The 21,066-nt window shown below is 41.2% G+C and overlaps 1 long non-coding RNA gene across 1 annotated transcript; it reads right to left on the bottom strand.

Moving 5' to 3' along the window:
- Positions 1 to 3,035: 3,035 nt before the first annotated feature.
- Positions 3,036 to 16,508, bottom strand: LOC143785990 (uncharacterized). The gene is made up of 3 exons (XR_013218188.1): positions 16,442 to 16,508; positions 15,811 to 15,895; positions 3,036 to 3,123 (listed from the first exon to the last, which is right to left on the bottom strand). It is a non-coding gene; the product is annotated as an uncharacterized LOC143785990 (long non-coding RNA).
- Positions 16,509 to 21,066: the final 4,558 nt, after the last annotated feature.

Raw genomic sequence — 21,066 nt, 5'->3', positions numbered from 1 at the left:
TGCCAAAATCCAAAATTGTAACAAATACGTTATGATTGTACCATGATAAAATGCAACACAGCCACAACATGTGAATGCTGCCTAAAGATGGTGGGACCAATTTGTCAAAGCTTTAACACCAAAATTTTGGCATAAAAGTTTTGAACAGCCACAATACTTCGCAACTTTTGTCATCTTCAAGCTAGTTTCTCCCAGCTCAGCTAAATTGAGTGGAGGCAGGATGTCACAGATTGTCCAATTCATGACGAGCTGTGCTATCCCCTACTCTAGAAAGCTCACTACAATACCTGAATAGATTGAGATTTCTGGTGTAGTGCATGGAGGCACACACCACCCTTTAGACACTCCAGAATCATGAAGAGATGTTTCTGACTTCAACACGCCTCCTCATCAAGACCGGTACGAACAACATTGATCTTAATGAATCGGGTCCAGTGTGTTTGACAGCTTAACAGTGAAGAATTAGTTAGTGTGTGAGACAGATTGTTTAAAACATTTTTTAGGGCTTTTTGGAGGCTCTGGAGTACTTTGATGTGCTGCAAATCAATTCAATGTGAATCAAATTTTCTGGGAAAATTCCTTAAATGCGACAAATTTGAATTTTAAAAGATGTGCTCATATCTAGAATTGAATGTTCCTTATAATGTATGAAAAGTGGCAAAAATAGTCAACCTTGCAACTCAACTGTACTTCTCCCAAAACCCTATGTCTGAACTTCTATGTAGCTCAATCTGACAACACAGTCACAAAGTAGTCAGTGGCTCTTCTGGCATCTTTACTAGTGCTTCCATCAATAAGAACTTCTATTGTCACAACATGCATTGCCTAAGGCCTAATTAATAACTCGGGTGATGCATGTTCTGACATTATGACATGCATCATGACTTTAGAGGCCAACTCAGCAGCGAAGTTTGCATCACTGAGTGAAGATGCTGGGAGAGCTGAAGAGAACATTGCTCACAGCGCCAGATGGAGTTGCATGAAGCACTGAATGGGGGTTATGCCGGCGCTACAGGTAAGCAGTGAGTTAACTATTTTATATTTTTCAAGCCAGCCACCATTTTGAAAAATTCACCCAATTCTGATCGCAAAATTTCTAATTCAGGAGAATCTGAGTTTCATGTTAAATCTATTTGCTCATCTCTACTCAATGTCACTGGTTTCTCCAAGTCTGGAATCATTGGTTATTGCATCGCTGAGTGCACTGAGTTAGGGATGAGGGAGATGATGTTTGCTGATTAGGCATCTGATATAGAAGGGGCAATATTTTTCCTCTCTGTTCTACATTTTGTTTTGTTTTAACTAGCCTTATAGCCTCAAAGTCAAGGTTTTGATACTTGATTTAATACTTTCCTGGTGAAGTCCATATTCTGAGTCCAGACACAAACAGTATATTTTTGGTACAGACCGTGAACTTTACTGTTTGGGTTCACCCATCTCTGCTGCCGCTACAGGCTTTAATGTAAATAGCCTGAAAGTGGTGCGCTCTCATTGCCTAGATAACTGGCCTTCTGAGGACTGTGGGATGGCTGTTATCCTAGGCAACTTATTGTACACAATAGAATTAAGAATCCCTCCATTTGAGAGAATGGAGAGGTTAAGAAGTAAATTGCAAAGTTGCTTATTTAAATTAAAACACTTTGCAAAAACTTGAGACATCCCCTTTAGCCCAATCCTGGCAGACTCAAATAGCACCAAATGTATTCAATGAGCATCTATTCTCATCTACTCTACTAGACTGAACAAAATTCAATTTTTGAGAAATTCACTTGACTCTTCTGGCTTTAATTTCAGCTATAATGTTCCTCAATTTTCAAGTGTTTATTATAGCAAATTACTTTTTTAATCTCCTTTATTTTTAGATACATTCTTACGGGGTTGTCCATTACTAGGACAACCCCTCCTTGAACTAAATATTTGGAACTGATAAAATAAAAAAAACTAAACTCACCTTCCCTGTCGATGCTGTTCCCATGGTGTCTGCATTTGCTTGCCCCAGGGCTCTTATGCGGTATTATGACACGTGACCCCGGTGGCCAATCAGTGCTGGCATCATTGTCCCCGCCTACGTGCGGATTGAACATGAAGAGGAAGTCCGAGCTGCAGCTGCCCTCTCACTTCCTTTTCATGTTCAGTCCATATGTAAGCAGGAACAGTGACGCCAGCGCTAATTGGACACCGGGGTCACGTGTCACAACACCGCACAAGAGCCTCGGATCTACATATGGATTGAACATGAAGAGGAAGTGAGAGAGCGTCTAACTGGTCTGTAAGAGCCAGAACTCTTAAGGGTTGGTAGGGGATCAAATACTTATTTCTCACTGCAAAATGCAAATAAATTTATATAATTTATACAATGTGGTTTTCTGGATCCTATTTTTGATATTCTATCTCTCAATGTTAAAATTAACCTACCCTTAAAATTATGGAATGTTCATGTCTTTGTCAGTGGGCAAACTTACAAAATCAACAAGGGATCAAATACTTATTTCCCCCACTTTATACAATGATAATAATTATTACTTATTATTATTATTTATCCTAATAATAATTATTGTTATTTGTAGTATTTTATCCGCTCTTTATTAACCAAAAGCAACAAAATATATAATAATAATAATTATTATTATTAATACTATTAATTGTTATTATTATTATTACTACTATTATTATATATTTTGTTGCATCTGCCTATTAAATAGAGAATAAAATAATGGTACAATATATATTATATGTCTAAAAGTAACATAGTTTGGTTCCGCCAAGACTCTAATTGTTCTAAATTTTCAAAAAGTTGCATATTTTCCATCTTTTAAATAGCCAGCCTATTAACTGAATATATCACTGTTTTGCAAATTACATAGTCAGCACTTCCCATCGCACATTAAAAAATGCTTTAGGTTTTTTGTTGAGAACTAAATTTACTGAACCATGATCCAAGTCACATCAGGCTATGAGCGTTACCTACCAATCATCCTATTCATAATATGAATTTGACTTTTTTTTCACAGGCAAAAACTCAAAGGATATGCGGTGTCATCAGGATGTATACCAGGGACAGCTTGCAGTTAAAGTTGAAAGGTGTCCTGCCGTATCTATTTCATTTGGAAGACTGGGATTTTTCTGCAAACAGAGTTAGGTAAATGGGTTTTATAAGCAACCTGCTGGCATCCTCCTAACGATGCACAAGCTGAGATAATAGATATCTTTTTAAATTAAATGCTTTAAATTGCTGCTACTCTATAAAGAGTTTCAAATGTCCTAATTTGGGACAGGAAAACCATGAATCAAATCATCAGTTTCATGTTAACCTTTGAGTATTAAAAGTCTCCTACTTCAAGATTGGTGATCTGATTATCTTCCCCAGTAATAAATTGTAAGAATATAATAAAGGCGGTAGATTACCGTATATAGAAATAATGGTTTAAGAAAAAAAAAATTTAAAAGGGTGAAAAATGAAATAAAAAAATGAATGAATGAATAAATAAATAAAAAAATAAATAAAGGTTATGATATGGAGGAGAAATGAAATAAAAAAATAAATAAAATAATAAATGAATAAATAAATAAAGGCTATGATATGGAGGAGAAATGAAATAAAAAAATGTAATAAAATAAATAAATAAATAAAGACTATCATATGGGGGGAGAAATGAAATAATAAATGAAATACAAAAATAATGAATGAATAAATAAATAAGGGCTATCATATGGGAGAAATTGAATAAAAAAATGAAATAAAAATAAATGAATAAATAAATAAATAAAGGCTATCATATGGGAGAGAAATTGAATAAACAAATGAAATAAAAATAAATGAAGAAATAAATAAATAAAAGCTATCATATGGAGGAGAAATGAAATAAAAAAATGAAATTAAAAAATAATAAATAAATAAATGCTATCATATTTAAAATATAGATGCTACAAATCAATATGTATCTGAATTATTTAACAAAAAGATCCAATGTGGTTTCTCTGTGGCACACATCCTACTCTGTATTAAAAAGGAGACAGGTGGATTGTCTACAGATATCATTGGTTCGGACATACTATATAGAATGCTCATTAGTAGCTTAGTTCTGGGCACCCTGTTAGTAGAAAGGCAGGGATCACAGCGGGGAAGTTACATGTCTAGCTTCTCACATTCCTGCTCTATCTTAGCAGGCTCTGCGAGGCTTTCTTTGGCAGCTCATTAGTAGGTGCACTGATGCATAAGAGCCAGTCATTAGGAGTATTTCTCAACATAGGCTTTTCATCAGGTGACTGCATTTACATTGCTTACATTGTTTTCTGTTACAGATTGAGTCGCCAGATTGCAAATTAAATACATTTTTATAGAAAACGTTGAATATTTTGGTTACAAGTAAAAAAAAAAAAGATCTTAACTGTTTGTTCGATAATGCTGTTTTCACAATTTCATCAGGGAACATAATGGAATTTTGTAGTGTTCCCCAGACATCAGAGGACGCGATCAGCCACACTTCAGACTACACTTGATAGACAAGCAATGAGGAAAACCGTATTACAGTATTTTATAATAAAATGTATGGTGCCCGATGGATGGTTGTTACATTTTCAAATGCATTGTTGTTTCGAAGATAAAAGCAGAAATAAACGTTTATTCATGAGGAAGTATATTAAAGCTTACGCGTTTCGGGCTATACCGGAGTCCTTCCTCATAGCATATATTCATAAAAAGGAAACATGTTTAAATGGCTTCTCTGAAATTCTCAAATTGGTAAAGTTGCAAAGTGTGTGTATAAACAATCAACTTTATAATTTATAGAAGTATATAAAAAAGTTATATCAGCTCACAACTGCAGCCGGAGAAATACTGAAACAACCTCCTGGTTGATGGTGTTTGGATTCCTCCAGGACAGTGTCCTTGAGTAAGTAGAAAGCGTAAAGGAAAGGATTGTAATCCTGCACCATGGAAAATTATAAAGTTTTATTCAAAGGTTTCCATTAAAATGAAAAAGGGGTATTGAGAAAGCAAGTTCAAGCCTACGCGTTTCGGACTGCAACTGAGCCCTTACACGTAGGTATATTGCATAGCTATTCCCAACAAATAAATGCTCCTTTGCTTCTCTGAAAATTGGGTTATTTTTCAAGTTATGGCCTAAGCCCCTTAATTCACTAAGTGAAATTTTTATACTTCAGCATATGATTATACATTAAATTATTGTATGGTTCCATCCAAATTTGTTGGAATAGTTTTCTGCTCCATGATGACTGTGCCCAGTTCACAAAGAAATAGCCATAAAGACATAGTTAGGTGAGGGTGGTGTGAAAGATCTTGATTGTCCCATTAAACACCATTTAGATGAACTCGAAGAGAGATTGCAAGCTCGGCTCTCTCATCCAACGCCAATGTCGGACCTCACAAATGCTCTTCTAGATGAATGATCAAAAATTCCTACAGACATCTCCAAAATCTTGTAGACAACTTTACTAGAAGAGTGGAAGATGTTTTAGTTGCTGACTGGGGACCGACCCCATATTAGTGCCTATGGATTTCTAATGTGAAAAGCTCCGGTGGGTGTCCCAATAATTGTCTCCATATAGTATATGACAGCCAATTAGGAAAAAGGTCTGGGGTAATCACATGGTTTTTCTTAATCAATTCTATCTGTAAACATGTATGAGAGTCATATTTCAATTATATAAAAGTTACCGCTCAGTTTTGTACTACCGTTATCTAATTTTGCGTGATACAATCTGTAGTTGGGATAAATGAAGAACACCGTATATAAATGTCTTCCTTTATGCCGATGTCTTCTATTTACCAGATACTAGTTAAGCTCTTAGATGACGAGATACTTGGCTAAATACAATGTGTAAACACACATAGGCATCTGACCCAGCCTAAAAAACATTACAATGTTTGTTAACCTTCAGGGTCATTCTTGATTCACTTCTGCAGACAGAAAACAAGATTTATATAACACAGATCAATACAACCCTAAGACTTATCCCATTGAAGATGCTAGATTGAAGCGCTTCTCTTTATCAGTTTACCATGACACTAATGTATTTTGCCTGTTTTGCCTGGGCAGTGATAAATCTGTTGGCAGGACAGAACAAATACGTTCCCTTGTTGAGAGACATGTTGTCTATGATTTGTCTCAGCAGATATGCCAACTTACTGGTCTATTCATTTCCTATTTAATTTAAGTGGCATATATGTCTTCTTGCCTTAGGAATGTCTTTTGTCTTACATGCTGGCATAGGTGCCCTGTGGAAAATCTTTCACTGGTAAACTAGTCATACATCTTATGACAACATATCAATATTTCTTCTGTTGCATCTACGTGAAGCATTAATTCTCTAGTTACTATGAATCATGTATAGTGAAGAAATCCCCAATGAAAATGGGTTTTTCATTATGCAATGAGGTTATTCATACGGATTTGCAGAAAGTCAAAATGCTGCCTGGGAAATATAGCTATCCTTGTGTTACTTGTTGCAAACTATGTTGCTTAAAGTGAAGACAACTCTATAAACAAATGCAACAAACTGGGTGGTAAGGTCAACTGTCACAGCAATGAACATCTGGCACACAAGCTGGTAATCAAACCTTACTCCAATTGAAAGTCCTTAATGGCCAGAACTTAACTTTCATAAGCTTAGTGTATGATACTTGGCGATTGTAGTACCATCCCAATTTCTGGGCTTGCCTTTTCAGAAAGGAAAATGACTTGAACTCTAGTAAAACAATGCTAAAAGTCAATGTTGACCTTTTAACGAGCCTTACCATATAACTTAGAGTAAAAGCCAAACCAGAATCTCAATTTGCAGACATGGTGTTTCAGGGTGTTGCTCTTCCTCAGTGCAAAGTATGAGATCTGATTGGGCTGTGTGAGAGACTTCTGACTAGAATCTAAGGGATAACATTTCTCCTTGTTGAGAGTGAAATGCCTAGCATGCCAGTGTAAGAAGGCTTATAAGTAAGCCATACAATGTTCCACTCAGAAATTGAATATGCAAATTGCCTCTACAGAGAGGAAGAAGACTTGAACTCTAGTGCCACCTATTGGAGGTAGCAATCTTACAAGTCAATATCGACAATATTACGAGCCTTGCCATATAATAAAATGGAGATTCTAGTTTGCTTTTATTCTAAGTCATGTGACAAGACTCATTAAAGGGTATATATTAAGTTTTAGGATTACTACTTGCATACGCTGGACTAGAGTTCAAGTTGTTTTCTTCTGTCAAGAGGCAATTTGCATATTTAATTTATCAAGGGATCATTGCATGGCTTATGAACCTCCTTACACTGGCATACAAGACATATACATTTCCAGAAGGAGAAACATTACCCCTGAAATTTTCTGGAATTGTCTACCAATAGAGGCTCATTTGCTTGGTAGTCACAGTAGTAAACAATGAGGAACAGTCTATAATATTAACAGAGAACTTTATTGAAGCTTGACTTGCATCAATGGGGATTTTATGGCGCAGCTCCATACTCTCTCTCTGACTTCACTGAGAATCCACAGCTTCATTTACCAGCAAATCTATCCATCATTAATCTGTGTTACAACACAGAATGAAAAACAAAGTTTCCAGCCAGCCATCCACCCTCAGGCCCAAATGCTAAATGGGCACATTTCCTGGCTGTTTGCCATGGAATTGCTGCTATTTAGGCTGGTAGACACGGAGGATTTCAGCCGACTCATGGCCGAGTCATCTCTTGATACTCAATCCCCAGCCGCCACTTTTTCTCCTGATACAGCATCCCCGCTTTGTACCAGCACATGTCCAGAAACATCACCATTGCCATTACCAATATACTTACTGGCACTGTCCACTGAATGACCGACACATGGACAAGCGCTTGTGGCCAGGGAGGCTATATTTCTCTGAAGGCACACTGGGTAAAGATTGTGGAGGTTGGGGCCAAGTCACACCCTGCCATGGCGCATGTGCTCCCGATGGTGAAGATTGCTAGCCCTACTTCTGTCAGGATTTCCTCGACCTCCTACAGCAGTTCCTGTACCCCCCTGCTCCTCCTTATCCTCTGTCTCCGATGTGCTATCTCAGAGCATGTTGCCCACATCAGCCAGAAGCTCGAAGTTCTGCAGCACTGCCTCAGCAAAGTGGCAACAGGCTCTACTGAAACTAATTTGTCCAGGAGACAAACCGCACACTGCCAAAGAGTTACTTACCGAAAACACAGACCAGACAGATATGTGATTTTTGCAGCTGAACACCAAGTATGATCATGTGTGATAATGGTTTTAACCTGTTGGTGGCTGTGAAGCCTGGCAAGAAAACACATACAGTACAGACCAAAAGTTTGGACACACCTTCTCATTTAAAGATTTTTCTATATTTTCATGAGTATGAAAATTGTACATTCACACTGGAGGCATCAACACTATGAATTAACATATGTGGAATTATATACTTAACAAAAAAGTGTGAAACAACTGAAATTATGTCTTACATTCTAGGTTCTTCAAAGTAGCCACCTTTTGCTTTGATGACTGCTTTGCACACTTTTGACATTCTCTTGATGAGCTTCAAGAGGTAGTCACTGGAAATGGTCTTCAAACAATCTTGAAGGAGTTCCCAGAGATGCTTAGCACTTGTTGGCCCTTTTGACTTCACTCTGCGGTCCAGCTCACCCCAAACCATCTTGATTGGGTTCATGTCTGGTGATTGTGGAGGCCAGCACCCCATCACTCTCTCTCTTGGTCAAATAGCCCTTACACAGCCTGGAGGTTTGTTTGGGGTCATTGTCCTGTTGGAAAATAAATGATGGTCCAACTAAACTCAAACCGGATGGAATAGCATGCCGCTGCAAAATGCTGTGGTAGCTATGCTGGTTCAGTATGCCTTCAATTTTGAATAAATCCCCAACAGTGTCACCAGCAAAGCACCCCCACACCATCACACCTCCTCCTCCATGCTTCACGGTGGGAACAAGGCATGTAGAGTCCATCCGTTCACCTTTTTTGCATCGTACAAAGACACGGTGGTTGGAACCAAAGATCTCAAATTTGGACTCATCAGACCAAAGCACTGATTGCCACTGGTCTAATGTCCATTCCTTGTGTTCTTTAGCCCAAACAAGTCTCTTCTGCTTGTTGCCTGTCCTTAGCAGTGGTTTCCTAGCAGCTATTTTACCATGAAGGCCTGCTGCACAAAATCTTCTCTTAACAGTTGTTGTAGAGATGTGTCTGCTGCTAGAACTCTGTGTGGCATTGACCTGGTCTCCAATCTGAGCTGCTGTTAACCTGTGATTTCTGAGGCTGGTGACTCGGATAAACTTATCCTCAGGAGCAGAGGTGACTCTTGGTCTTCCTTTCCTGGGGCGGTCCTCATGTGAGCCAGTTTCTTTGTAGCGCTTGATGGTTTTTGCCACTGCACTTGGAAACACTTTCAAGGTTTTCCCAATTTTTTGGAGTGACTGACCTTCATTTCTTAAAGTAATGATGGCCACTCATTTTTCTTTACTTAGCTGCTTTTTTCTTGCCATAATACAAATTCTTACTGTCTATTCAGTAGGACTATCAGCTGTGTATCCACCAGACTTCTGCACAACACAACTGATGGTTCCAAGCCCATTTATAAGGCAAGAAATTCCACTTATTAAACCTGACAGGGCACACCTGTGAAGTGAAAACCATTCCCGGTGACTACCTCTTGAAGCTCATCAAGAGAATGCCAAGAGTGTGCAAAGCTGTCATCAAAGCAAAAGGTGGCCACTTTGAAGAACCTAGAATATAAGACATATTTTCAGTAGTTTCACACTTTTTTGTTAAGTATATAATTCCACATGTGTTATTTCATAGTTTGGATGCCTTCAGTGTGAATGTGCAATTTTCATAGTCATGAAAATACAGAAAAATATTTGAATGAGAAGGTGTGTCCAAACTTTTGGTCTGTACTGTATATCATGCTTGGCACATGTGCTCAACCTGGTAGTTCAGCAGTTTCTGAAAACATACCCAGATTTGCCACCAGAGCTTCTGGTCAAGGTACGCTGCGTCAGTGCCCATTTCTGCAAGTCAGCTACAACTGCAGCTGCTCTGGCAGTGCTGCAGAAGCGTATGCAAGTCACAGCTCACCATCTGGTGTGCGACATCCCCATGCTCTGGAACACCACACTGCACATGTTGGCAAGCCTTTGTGAGCAGAAGAGGCCGTGATTGAGTACAAGCTCCATCGATATTCTGGTCAGCCTCCACACACAACAAATGAAGAGTGTGCATGGATGTCTGACATTTGTTTAGTTCTCGAAGACTTTGAGGACTCTACAAAGATGGTGAGTTGTGATGATACCATAGTCAATGCAACTATCCCCCTTCTGTGCCTACTAGTGATGAACGAGTATGCTTGTTACTCGGGTTTTTCCAAGCATGCTTGGATGGTCTCACAGTATTTCAGCATGCTCGGAGATTTAGTTTATGTCGACACAGCTGCATAATTTGCAGCTGCTAGACAGTTTGAATACATGTGGGGATTGCCTGTTTGTTAAGCAACCCCCACATGTATTCAAGCTGTCTAGCAGCCGCAAATCATGCAGCTGCATCGACATAAACTAAATCTCCGAGCACGCCAAAATACTCAGAGACAACCCGAGCATGCTCAGTGAAACCCGAGTAATGAGCATATCGCTCATCACTAGTGCCTACCTAAACAGTTGCTGCTCACAATTAAACATGAACCTTTGCATGTTGACCAGGTGGGGATGGAGGAAGACATAACACAGTGAGATTGTAGCCATCCCAGCCTCATCTCATCTGCTCAGCGTGGATTGGATTTCAATGAGGAGGTGGATGCTGGGGATGAGAAAGAGGAGGAACAAGAGCTGGTTGCTAGCGCAACAGAGGCTAGTAGCCACACAATTTTGTCCCTTGTCTCCTACATGGATGGGCTGAGGATGGGAATGAGAAGGAAGAGGGGGAGGAGGAGGAGATGAAGAGAGTCATCATCATGGTGGGGACAGTGAAGTGTTGGCTGTATGGAGCTTGGAACATATGGCCTATTTTATGTATCATTGCCTTTCTCGTGACATTCATCTTGGCCATAAAAGAGTACTGGTTGTTCACCCTGCTAGACCCATGCTACAAGGAGAACTTTGATGTCTTCTTCCTGAGCTGGAGAGGTCTTCTAAAATGGTGCTATACCAAAAGACCATTGTGGAAAATATGTTGCAATAATAATAATAATAATAATTATTATTTATTTATATAGCACCATTGATTCCATGGCGCTGTACATGAGAATGGGTTACATACAAGTTACAGATATCACTTACGGTAAACAAACTAACAATGACAGACTGATACAGAGGGGTGAGGACCCTGCCCTTGCGGGCTTACATTCTACAGGATTATGGGGAAGGAGACAATAGGTTGAGGGTTGCGGGAGCTCCAGTGTTGATGAGGCAGTATCTCCGGTAGTGATGAGAAGGCAGTGGGGTCAGTGCAGGCTGTAGGCTTTCCTGAAGAGATGGGTTTTCAGGTTCCGTCTGAAGGATCCGAATGTGGTTGATAGTCTGACGTGTTGGGGCAGAGAATTCCAGAGGATGGGGGATAGTCTGGAGAAGTCTTGAGGCGGTTGGATGAGGAGCAAATAAGTGTGGAGGAGAGAAGGAGGTCTTGAGAGGACCGGAGATTACGTGAGGGAAGATATCGGGAGATTAGTTCAGAGATATATGGAGGAGACAGGTTATGGATGGCTTTGTAGGTCAGTATTAATAATTTGAACTGGATATGCTGAGGGAATGGGAGCCAGTGAAGAGATTTGCAGAGGGAGGAAGCAGAGGAGTAGTGAGGAGAGAGATGAATTAGTCAGGCAGCAGAGTTAAGGATGGACTGGAGAGGTGCAAGGGTGTTAGCAGGGAGGCCGCAGAAAAGGATGTTGCAGTAGTCAAGGCGGGAGATGATGAGGGCATGCACAAGGATTTTAGTAGATTGACGGTTGAGGAAAGGACGGATTCTGGAGATATTTTTGAGCTGGAGGAGGACACAGCTTGGATGTGCGGTTTGAAGGACAGGGCAGAGTCAAAGGTTACTCCGAGGCAGCAGACTTCCGGTACGGGGGAAAGCATGATGTCGTTGATTGCGATAGATAGGTCAGGTAAGGAAAATCTATGGGATGGAGGAAAGATGATGAGTTCAGATTTGTCCACATTGAGTTTGAGGAAGTGAGAGGAGAAGAAGGAGGATATGGCTGAAAAACAGCAGAGCGGTGACGTCTGGGCCAGAGAGGTAGATCTGAGTGTCATCAGCATAGAGGTGGTACTGGCATCCATGGGACTTTATGAGTTGTCCCAGGCCAAGTGTATAGATTGAGAAGAGTAGGGGTCCTAGAACAGAGCCTTGGGGGACTCCAACAGAGAGAGGGTGGGATGAGGAGGTAGTGTGGGAGTGGGAGACACTGAATGTGCGGTTGGAAAGGTACGTGGAGATCCAGGATAGGGCGAGGTCTTTGATGCCAAAGGAGGAGAGGATCTATAGTAGGAGGCAGTGGTCAATTGTGTCGAAAGCAGAGGACAGGTCTAGAAGGAGGAGTACACATTCCCAACACTAGTGGCAGGGAGCAAGCTTCATTGCCCAACCAAGAAAGAGATGCCAGGAAGACACACAGCAGAGGCAGGGGTACACTGTCCGATGCATGGGACAATTTCATGACACCAGCCCAGTGCCCAGTTCCCAATGACCAGATATTTTTGACAAGGAGGGAAAAGTTTTTTAAGATGGTCAAGCAACACCTGGCTGACCAAATTAGCGTACTCCCTAATTCCGCTGCAAGTTTCAACTATTGGGTCTCAAAGCTGGACACCTGGCATGAGCTGTCCCTCCATGCCTCTGAGGTGTTGCGCTGTTCTGCTGCTAGCATCTTGCCTGAGTGGGTTTTTAGTGCCAAAGCAGGAAGTTCTTGTTACTGTTCAGGTTCAGCTTCCCGAACACCAGATGTTTTCCGCACTGTCTTGTGAATGACAGTGTGGCAAACAACACTTCTAATCGACTGTAAAATCATCACCACCAGTCTATGCGAACACAGCATCAGTGAGCAGTGGTGATATTATCAAGGTTACTGCCGGTCACTGAAGCTGTGTTCCTAGCTAGCAAATGAACTGCGGTGACCTCTGCACCATGAGAAAAAGTCTCACGGAGCAGATGTGAGTTCACCGGGAGAATTTCACTGCGGTAAATTTGAACTGCGGTGAACTTGCCTATGCACCGACAGACTTTTTCTCATGGTGCAGAGGTCACCACAGTTCATTTGCTGGCTGGGAACGCAGCTTCAGTGTCCAGCAGTAACCTAGATGATGTCACCGCTGCTCACTGATGCTGCGCTCGCAGCAGCTCATTCAGTAGTGGTTCTCAGCCTGGACGGTTGCATCTTGGCACCGTCCAGGTTGAACATGATTTATCCACCAGACATGGATGACGGCATGGGACAGAACAATGGACAGGTGAGGGATATTGTTGTTTTTTATTTTGTTTTATTACAGGAGACGAGGGATTCAGTGGAATTAGGCATTAGGTGAGTATTGCCATGTTTGTTAAATTTAAATAAAAATAGAAAAGCGTGGTTTGTTTTATTTCAAATAAAAGGCTTTTTACTGGCTATGTGTTTATTTACAATAAAACTAGAGGATTATTAATGGATAGGCATCTTATAGATGCAGAAACAAAGGATTTTTCCGGCATAGGAGTCCTTTTCTTAAAAAAAATAATTTTCTTTATTCAGACATCTTCATCAGTAAAAGCAGTACATACAGGGGGACCCCCAACACTTGACTAGTTTCGGACACGTTAAAAATGGTCCATTCTCAAAGGCATAGAAACATAAAATGAGCAATTCCTTTTCTGTTCTTATCCACATGTGATTAATTAGAAAGACTGCCACCTATTAACTATTTATCAATCATTACATTGTTCATGGAGTGCAGTCCTAAAAAAACAAAACAAAATAAAAGAAAATAGAAAAAAACACATGATGATATCCTAATACCACATTAAATGTGTGTACACGTTCCAATCTCATGTGCATGTTAGATAAAGATATCTTTATAAATTCATCAATATAAACTGGCAAAGTTGAAATTATATTCAATGAAAAAAAACAACCCCACTACAACAATGAGTTATACAAAAAACGTTACAACATAATTCAAGAGACATTAAAAAAAACCAAACCCCCCCCCAAAAAAACGATCTTATAGATACGCCTTTTTTTGGCAGCTGCAGGCTGCTATTTTTAGGCTGGGGTAGCTTATATCCATAGTCCCTTACCAGCCTCATAATACCAGGCCCCAGCTTGGCTGGTTGTCAAAAATGGAGTGGTACCCCACACCATTTTTTTTATTGTTTATTTAAATAATTAGAAAATACGGCATGGGGACCGCTCTATTCTTGATTAGCAGCCTTTCTGAAGCTGACAGCTGAGTGTTGCAGCCACTAGCTGTGAGTTTTGCCTGGCTGGTTATCAAAAATACAAGGAACCCCAAGCTGTTTTTTTTAAATTTTTTATTATTTGGTGCAGGAGTCGGCTGATGAATACTCTCATCAGCCGCTAGTGCTCTTAACTAAGTACCTGACATGTTTCATCTTGATAGGAATATTGGATGGTTCATGTATTTGTTAATTGCAGTGTGATGACAACACATACTACGTCTTGGTAAGAGTTTATATTGAGTAAAAGTAAGAATGGACAGATATAAGCTACCTTAATTTTTATGCATTGATGTGATTGTTGCTGCTATAGAATCGTATTATTTAAAATGCACTTGCAAAATTACTTATTTTACTTAAGAAAGAGAACTGCTACTTTTCCTTGGAACAAACCTAGTATTCCATCTGATCACCATCAATTATTTTAAGCAATATTAATACCCCAAATACAAATCATAGAAAACTATCACAGCCACTTAGACAAGATGGTCCCACACACGAAGCCTACACATAGTTTGTGTTTTTCCATCAGTGATATAGAATTTATCAGTCATCATGTTTGCACTAAAAATCTATACTTTATTGAACATTATTTCCTAATATTGTATTTGTTGGATATATGTCTATTGTATGCAGTTCTCATTGCTGCAAGACATTTCCAGTCTTTGATGACCACTGAGCTTCCCATATGCTTCCAACAGGGCCGAGTGGCAACCAGAAAAGCATTCATAGCCTCCAAATATTCAAGCAGCAAGAAAATGACTTTTCTGTACTTAAGTGACCTGTGAAGACCCCTGACTATGGCTCAAAATATATACTTGGGATGAAGAGAGCCATCCAAGCAGAAAGAAGAATGGATAGATGTGACTTCAGCATTGTCAAAATGGCAATGTATTCCAGTGGAATATTTCCAACTTCACTCAAGGCAAAAGAAAAATAAATCAGAAAAATATTAATATGCGAATGATCATTGTGATAACTATATTGTTCCATGAAAAAGTATCAGCACCCTTTCAAGTGCTCCTGTCATTTTTATTAAATATTTTCATTAATGTTTCATCATCTCACTGCCAATTCAGTCCAGATTTATTAATGAACTAGTCTGTCTCTGATTAATGATTGTGAAACAAAACCAAGGGTGTCAGGCTAAGATTTTCAATGATTTTTCTTTTATTTCCTAATCTATCAACATTTACTCTACCTCTAAATTATGTCATAGTAGGAGGTATTTATCTTTCCAGTGGTTCATTTTTGGCAAGAAAAAAGAAGCGAAGATGACTTGAGATAGTGGTCAGCCAGATGAGCCTTTTTCCAGGAGTTATCTAGGGAACATAGCCACCATGTAAGACATAGGATGTGGTTGTTTCATAAATTGTAACCTACTTACTCAGTCAAACAGGTCAGTTTAACTGTGAGGCTGGTTGAGAGGTCCAACAGCAGAGTGAAGGTCTACAAAGCCAAGTCTTGACAGACTGAAAAAGAAGTAGATACAGAATGAAAGAAAAAAGTTGTGGACAGACAGAGGTGACCTCACAACTTACAAGTCACCACTTTGCTGGTAGAAGTGATTGAAGACTTAAACTCTTGGTGGTTACTATACAAGGAAGGCACAGAAGCTTCATAGTTGCACTCTTAAGGTGCCACTATAGAATGCTTATAGTTTGCCATCGAACCCTGAAGATACAAAATACTTGAATGTTGTGTTGCCTTCTTATTGTTCTTTAAAACTTGCATTTGTTAAATACCAACTCAAAATTTATCTCTGCTCACAACATTTATGCCTGAAAGCCTTTCATCAATAGGATCTCCTATTATGAATATATTCACTCCAATGCATGCCAAAACTATAGCTACCAGTTCACACCCCAGGGCTTAGGGAAGCAAACCTACTTCAATGCTGGTCATCATTTTCTATCAGGCTTCAACTCCAAGAAATTGAAACTAACACTACCGAACCACCATTGGCTTCCCTGTTGGCCTATATCTTCCACAGCCACAGCAGACACATCAGAACATACCTGTCTCAAGGCTGACCGTTTGTTCAGCCCATGTAGCCTCAGTGACAGCCAAGCTAGGCCTCTACAAATATGTTCTTTTCCACAACAATAAGTATCCATGACAACAAATCTAAAGTGGCAATAATTAACATGGTCACTTTACAATGATGCCCTCCCGTCCTTTCATAGTAATTTACACCTCTTAACAATTGATTACTAAAAGTAGGATAGATGACCAGCTAAGCATCATCTCCACAGTTCACGTGTCACTTAATCCAGCCTTCAACCTAGCGCTCCTTTCTTGTGATAGATACGTTGCTTTTACCTCCAGACCACCAATTCTCCTCTGAAGAACTTGCCACTGCAGCCTCCATCTCACTGGCATGCCATTGTTGGGCAAACCCAGGCCCAAATTCTTGCACAGCTCAATCACAGGCTTTCTTGACACCATATGTATTTGATCTAAACTCAGCCCCGTGACCCCAAACCGTTGACTCTTATCAGTTCAGTTGGGTTCTTTATATTGGCATCATGGCAACGAGCTCCATCATCATAAGGGACACTTTCATGTTAATGTTGGGCTCTTTTTGGGCAAATACTGTTGATGGCACCGTCTACTGTTAGCAAACAAATGAGAACCCATTCTGTCATGATCTCAATGGCAAGAGAACATAGCATAAGTATATATAGGAACTAGCTCTTGGAAGATGGGAACTGAGCTGACCATGAACTAAACCTAACGCACAACTAGCAGTGGCCGGGTAGCATGCCTACGTTGATTCTAGATGCCCAGCACCAGCCGGAGGACTAAATAAAGCTAGCAGAGGAAAATATTAGTCCTAGCTCACCTCTAGAGAAATACCCCGAAAGGAGACAGAGGCCCCCCACATGTATTGGCGGTGAGTTGAGATGAAATAACAAACGTAGTATGAAAATAGGTTTAGCAAATTTGAGGTCCACTTACTACATAGCAGAAGACAGAAAGGACACTTTCATGGTCAGCTGAAAACCCTATCAAAAACACCATCCAGAAATTACTTTAAAACTCTGGCATTAACTCATAACACCAGAGTGGCAATTCCTGTTCACAAGAGCTTTCCAGACACAGTAACGAAACTACAGCTGTGAACTGGAACAAAAATGCAAAAACAAACATGGACAAGAGTCCAACTTATCTAGTAGTTGTCTAGGAGCAGGAACAAGCACAGAGAGGCTTCTGATAACATTGATGACCGGCAAGCAACTAACAGAGCAGCAAGGTTATATAGCGACTCCCACATCTTGATGGGAACAGGTGAACAGAGAAGATGAAGACACCAGTTCAATTCCACCAGTAGCCACCGGGGGAGCCCAGAATCCAAATTCACAACAGTACCCCCCCCTCAAGGAGGGGGCACCGAACCCTCACCAGAACCACCAGGGCGATCAGGATGGGCCCTATGAAAGGCACGAACCAGATCGGAGGCATGAACATCAGATGCATTCACCCAAGAATTATCCTCCTGGCCGTATCCCTTCCACTTGACCAGATACTGGAGTCTCCGTCTGGAAACACGAGAGTCTAAGATTTTCTCCACAACGTACTCCAACTCACCCTCAACCAACACCGGAGCAGGAGGCTCAACGGAAGGCACAACCGGTACCTCATACCTGCGCAATAATGACCGATGAAAAACGTTATGAATAGAAAAGGATGCAGGGAGGTCCAAACGGAAGGAAACAGGGTTAAGAATCTCCAATATCTTATACGGGCCGATAAACCGAGGCTTAAACTTAGGAGAAGAGACCCTCATAGGGACAAAACGAGAAGACAACCACACCAAATCTCCAACAGAAAGCCGAGGACCAACACGACGGTGGCGGTTGGCAAAAAGCTGAGTCTTCTCCTGGGACAACCTCAAATTGTCCACCACCTGCCCCCAGATCTGATGCAATCTCTCCACCACAGCATCCACTCCAGGACAATCCGAAGATTCCACCTGACCAGAGGAAAATCAAGGATGAAACCCCGAATTACAGAAAAACGGGGACACCAAAGTGGCAGAGCTGGCCCGATTATTGAGAGCGAACTCCGCCAATGGCAAAAAAGCAACCCAATCATCCTGGTCAGCAGACACAAAACACCTCAGATATGTCTCCAGGGTCTGATTAATCCGCTCGGTCTGGCCATTCGTCTGAGGATGGAAAGCGGACGAAAAAGATAAATCTATGCCCATCCTAGCACAGAATGCCCGCCAAAATCTAGACACGAATTGGGTCCCTCTGTCAGAAACGATATTCTCAGGAATACCATGCAAACGAACAACATTTTGAAAAAACAGAGGAACCAACTCGGAAGAAGAAGGTAACTTGGGCAGAGGAACCAAATGGACCATCTTAGAAAAACGGTCACACACCACCCAGATGACAGACATCTTCTGAGAAACAGGCAGATCTGAAATAAAATCCATCGAGATGTGCGTCCAAGGCCTCTTAGGAATAGGCAAGGGCAACAATAATCCACTAGCCCGAGAACAACAAGGCTTGGCCCGAGCACAAACGTCACAAGACTGCACAAAGCCTCGCACATCGCGTGACAGGGAAGGCCACCAGAAGGACCTTGCCACCAAATCCCTGGTACCAAAAATGCCAGGATGACCTGCCAACGCAGAAGAATGAACCTCAGAGATAACTCTACTGGTCCAATCATCAGGAACAAACAGTTTATCAGGTGGGCAACGATCAGGTCTATCCGCCTGAAACTCCTGCAAGGCCCGCCGCAGGTCTGGAGAAACGGCTGACAATACCACTCCATCCTTAAGGATACCTGTGGGCTCAGAGTTACCAGGCGAGTCAGGCTCAAAACTCCTAGAAAGGGCATCCGCCTTAACATTCTTAGAACCCGGTAGGTATGACACCACAAAATTAAACCGAGAGAAAAATAATGACCAGCGCGCCTGTCTAGGATTCAGGCGCCTGGCGGTCTCAAGATAAATCAAATTTTTGTGGTCAGTCAATACCACCACCTGATGTCTGGCCCCCTCAAGCCAATGGCGCCACTCCTCAAAAGCCCACTTCATGGCCAAAAGCTCCCGATTCCCAACATCATAATTCCGCTCAGCGGGTGAAAATTTACGGGAAAAGAAGGCACAAGGCCTCATCACGGAGCAGTCAGAACTTTTCTGCGACAACACTGCCCCAGCTTCGATCTCAGAAGCGTCGACCTCAACCTGAAAAGGTAGAGCAACATCAGGCTGACGCAACACAGGGGCAGAGGAAAAACGGCGCTTAAGCTCCCGAAAGGCCTCCACAGCATCAGGGGACCAATCAGCAACATCAGCACCCTTCTTAGTCAAATCGGTCAATGGCTTAGCAATATCCGAAAAACCAGCAATAAATCGACGATAAAAGTTAGCAAAGCCCAAACATTTCTGAAGACTCTTAAGAGAAGAGGGCTGCGTCCAATCACAAATAGCTTGAACCTTGACAGGATCCATTTCAATGGAAGAGGGGGAAAAAATATATCCCAAAAAGGAAATCCTCTGTACCCCAAAAACACACTTAGAACCCTTCACACACAAAGAATTAGACCGCAAAACCTGAAAAACCCTCCTGACTTGCTGGACATGAGAGTCCCAGTCATCCGAAAAAATCAGAATATCATCCAGATACACAATCATAAATTTATCCAAATAATCGCGAAAAATATCATGCATAAAGGACTGGAAAACTGACGGAGCATTAGAAAGACCAAAAGGCATCACTAAATACTCAAAGTGGCCCTCGGGCGTATTAAATGCGGTTTTCCACTCATCCCCCTGCCTGATTCGCACCAAATTATACGCCCCACGAAGGTCAATCTTAGAGAACCACTTGGCCCCCTTTATGCGAGCAAACAAATCAGTCAGCAACGGCAATGGGTATTGATATTTAACAGTGATTTTATTCAAAAGCCGATAATCAATACATGGTCTCAAAGAGCCGTCTTTTTTTTAACACAAAGAAAAAACCGGCTCCTAAGGGAGATGACGATGGACGAATATGTCCCTTTTCCAAGGACTCCTTTATATATTTTCGCATAGCAGCATGTTCAGGCACAGACAGATTAAATAAACGACCCTTTGGGTATTTACTACCCGGGATTAAATCTATGGCACAATCGCACTCTCGGTGCGGAGGTAACGAACCAAGCTTGGATTCTTCAAAGACGTCACGATAGTCAGACAGGAACTCAGGAATTTCAGAGGGAATGGATGATGAAATGGAAACCACAGGTACATCCCCATGAGCCCCCTTACATCCCCAGCTCAACACAGACATAGCTCTCCAGTCGAGGACTGGGTTGTGAGATTGCAGCCAAGGCAATCCTAGCACCAAATCATCATGTAGATTATACAGCACCAGAAAGCGAATAATCTCCTGGTGATCCGGATTAATACGCATAGTTACTTGTGTCCAGTATTGTGGTTTATTATTAGCCAATGGGGTGGAGTCAATCCCCTTCAGAGGAATAGGAGTCTCCAAAGGCTCTAAATCATACCCACAGCGTTTGGCAAAGGACCAATCCATAAGACTCAAAGCGGCGCCAGAGTCGACATAGGCGTCCGTGGTAATAGATGACAAAGAGCAAATCAGGGTCACAGATAGAATAAATTTAGACGGTAAGG

Source organism: Ranitomeya variabilis, chromosome 7 (assembly GCF_051348905.1).
Source record: "Ranitomeya variabilis isolate aRanVar5 chromosome 7, aRanVar5.hap1, whole genome shotgun sequence".
NCBI classification, from domain to species: domain Eukaryota; kingdom Metazoa; phylum Chordata; class Amphibia; order Anura; family Dendrobatidae; genus Ranitomeya; species Ranitomeya variabilis.
This window is presented reverse-complemented; position numbering and strand designations above follow the sequence as displayed.